The 4014-nt window shown below is 28.8% G+C and overlaps 1 long non-coding RNA gene across 1 annotated transcript; it reads left to right on the top strand.

Annotated features, from left to right (window-relative positions):
• Window positions 1-254: 254 nt before the first annotated feature.
• On the top strand, window positions 255-1364 carry LOC137828142 (uncharacterized). The gene is made up of 2 exons (XR_011083815.2): window positions 255-556; window positions 626-1364. It is a non-coding gene; the product is annotated as an uncharacterized LOC137828142 (long non-coding RNA).
• The last annotated feature ends 2650 nt before the right edge of the window (window positions 1365-4014 follow it).

Genomic DNA, 4014 nt, shown 5'->3' on the forward strand with positions numbered 1-4014 from the left:
GATAAACAAAAATTAAAATAGAAGGAAAGAAGTAAAAATGTTTTCCTCAAAGGTGATTACAGTATTTACATAAATTTGAACTAAAAACCAGGGTAAAATATTGTATAATACACAGTTAAAATCTGTGTGAAAAGCTTGACAAGATGGGGGAGCCATGGCATGTGGGACACACCGTTTTCTGACCCACACATTCCCCATCTTCACGTATATAAGGGCCCATGAAAAACAATGCATGGCCAAATCAAAATCAAACAGTCCTCACTGCTTCGGTCTCAAATCAAGTCTTTCTCTCCCACAATTTTTCCACACAGACGTATGAACGAGTTGAGGGGAATGGTGTCTGGTTCGAGACCATTCAGTCTGAAGCAAAGATCATCCATCACCTTGAGAATACCTTGAGAATGATCTCGGACCAGGCTTCATTCCCCCTAGCTTAAAGTATCTGCCCTGATCTTCCTATTAACAATCTAACTCATTCTTTTTCCCATGATCTCGCAGCTAACCATTTAATATTCATTCTTTTCATCTCCAACACAATTCAATTGCCTGGAAACGCGTAAGTTCAAATCTCTTTTCTGTAATCTTTTTCATCCAAGTTCATGTGTTTCTTTCTTAAAACTTGCAGAAAAAGGGGCATGGATACTCAAAGATTACTTTACTTGATTGGCTTCGTTTTAATTGTCTCTTTAAATTATGTCTGTCCATCATATTTCGTAACTGCCTTGGTCAAACATGAAAGTTCTATGTTTCGAATACCCATTATAGTCCTTCTGTTTATGTATAGTTCTTAAATGCTAAACAATATCCAATCTGCTTTTATTACTGTATATAAATATATATGTAATAATTGGGGAAATCAGAATGTGGTTAAATAAAACAAAAGACTGATTAAGTTTTGTTTGGAATTGGTAAGTGTGAAGCACGGTCCCTGTGCCGACCCTTGTGTTCTTTTCACCAAATTCGTTGAAAAACAGAGTTGTTGGTGTGAAATGAAGACTGAAAAGGGAAAATGGAATAGATATGTAAAAAAGTCGAGGCTTATCTTTTTAAAGTTGAATTTTTGTCGATTGGCTTTGCTTGTGGAGAGTTGCAAAGAATATAAGATTTAGAGCTTTCACTTTATTTGTTGCAAGGGTAGGGTAGAAGTTCTTTTAGAGTACCAAACTCATCAAAGTGAAGCTTTGAATTTTAGTCTTTTTTTCAAGCTTAAGACTGCCATCATAACCATTGCCTTATTCAGCCCATTCCTAACTTTTAATGCCGTGTGGGTCAGAGATTGTGCATGAAAACCTCATAATACCATATGGGTCAGACTACTATGTATCATTCATCAAACCCTCATAATAACATATGGGTCATTTCAACTTGGATCTTATTTTCAGTCCTAATGCAACCTTCTATGCTACAATCCTCACCCCACGTCAATTTATTCATTCCACCTTTCCTCGTACACTCCTACTGCACCAATCTGCTAAAATTAACTCAAATACTGATATAACACTATAGTACATCTTTTATACACTACAGAGTATTGCTCTATCTTCATAATTTTCTACTTTTAAAAAATAAACGAACAAATAAAATGTACCATAATACATTTTTATTATTTAATGAGTATTAGAACAGTGAAATAAAAAAAATGATCTGAAATGACATATTCGTAAGAATCTTGTATGTTTTGTCTGGGAAACTGGGTGCCAGCGAGAAACTGCATTATGCAGCTATTTTTATATAAATAATCAGACATAGATATGGAACTCAGATTTTTTTTACCATAATAAGTGTGTTCATTGAACAGATACCTCGTATAACCATGATGAGTTTTATGAATAAATATTTCATTGACTTTGGGTAAGGCACTATGAATGACATCACCTTATATAGTACCCAGTGAAACCAAGGCACACCATAGTGGTCAGGTCTTTTTGCACCACAATGGTACACAATTTGAAAAGTAAATTATGAAAGTGGGTAAAATTTAATTTTTTTTTGTATTTGGATCAATCATATTTAAGGAAATCATACCATACAAACACCACTTTGAATTTTCTTTTTAGATTTTTAAACAGAAATTAATTTTATTAATGACCATTTCATATTATATATATATAAGTCGTCAATGCATTAAAGAATTCGTGCACAGTAATTACTACTTCAGTTTTCTTTTAAAACAAAGTTATTTAAAGAAGTCTTCGTAAAAGGACAATTTCTATTTTTTTAATTATAAGAAGAAGTCATTATGGCTAGGGCAATTTTTTACACTTGTACAAAAAATAATAGTAGTTTATTTATAAAATATAAAGTTTAGGTATTTAGTTTATTTTTAAACCAAAATATGTAATTATCTGTTTTTATTTGTGATGCTAATATTCAAATGGATTTTTTTAGTTTATTATATAAATTAAAACAGAAAAGAATTTTGAAATAATTGTATTTTTTATGAAAGTTATATGTTGTACTATTTTGATTTCTTTTAATATATAATTATTTTGTTTTGATCAAAATTTATTTCAAATTACTTTTGCTCTTTTAGTTTACACTAAAAGAATCCACTTAAAGTTTTACCATCACAAACAAACACAAATAATTATATATTTGACCTTAAAATGAACTAAATACCTATTTTTTAAAAATAAACTACGATTATTTAAAAAAAATGTAATAGAAACAATAATAAATAAAAGTAATCCTTACTGTAGAAACTTGTGAAAAAAAAAATACTAAAGTCGTATATGGGGCTTTCTTCAGATAAATTTAGAAAATAGAAGTCATCAATATGTTGACGACCTCTACAAATGGTTACAATGGCTTGTTTATAAAAATAAAAATGAACCTATTTTCACAAATTAGGTTTCAAATTCAAATTGCATCATTACAGTAAGAAACCTTAATTGAATATGTAAGATAGCACCAACACAACAAAACAGTTAATCTGTATGTTAATTTCCATAAATTTTCTAATTTTAATAAATAATGATATATAATATATTGAATTATGATTTAAAGAAGAGTGTTTTTTAACAATGAGATAATTTGATAGCTTAATTATCAAGATAAAATTAAAAAAAAAATTATTAAAATAGATAAATCGTGTCATCTTCATATAATTTTAATATAATTAAATTTTAATTAATATTTGACTTCGATTTAAATATGATTTAAATATATACACCACACGATTTTGTTAGTAAAGTTGTGTTGAGTTGACACGATTTATCTATTTTAATAATTTTTTAAAATTTTAATATTTTATTAATTAACATATAAAATTATTTTATTTTGGTAAAAAAAATTTAAAAGATGATGATGATGGAAACAATAAAGGAGGAAGTGAAATAGTAGATACCTAGAAAAATGAAATTGCACTTTAGCCTTTTTGATGGATGTTTGGCACTATCCTGGGTGCAATGATGATGAAGGTAATAAGATGATTTTTGGGATGATAGATAGAATATTGGCACACAAATAAGTGTAGTTGGGATTTAAGAGGAGAGGAGTCAAAAGATAAAAGATAAGAGAGACACATTGAGTATGTGATCACAAACGCAAAGATAAAGTTTATCCCTATGCTCGATAAAGCCCATTATATTAGGTATCCATTACCAACATACTAACATAAAAGCATTCAACACAACATCTCAAACAACTTTCAAAACCTTACTTCAAAAGACTGAAACAGAGATTTTGTTCCCAATCACTGTCACACACCTTTTCCCACACTCAAAATTCCCCATTCATTAATCACACTCTTCCCTAATATAGATATCATATTTCTAATTCATTATTTCAATCTGCCTATTTAAAATAAACCAATCTCACCAAGTTAGGGATGTTCAAAAGAGTTGAACTTAACTTAATTAAATTAGAATAGTTGTTTTCCCGAATTAAATGAAGTAACAAATAATTCTTATAGATTAACCTGAATTATTTTTAGTTTAATTAACTTTATTTTATACTTTTAAACGGATTACATTTTTTAAATTAAACTAATTTCATAATCTAAATTACAATTTT

This window comes from Phaseolus vulgaris, chromosome 7, assembly GCF_051622355.1.
Source record: "Phaseolus vulgaris cultivar YP4 chromosome 7, ASM5162235v1, whole genome shotgun sequence".
Lineage (NCBI taxonomy): Eukaryota > Viridiplantae > Streptophyta > Magnoliopsida > Fabales > Fabaceae > Phaseolus > Phaseolus vulgaris.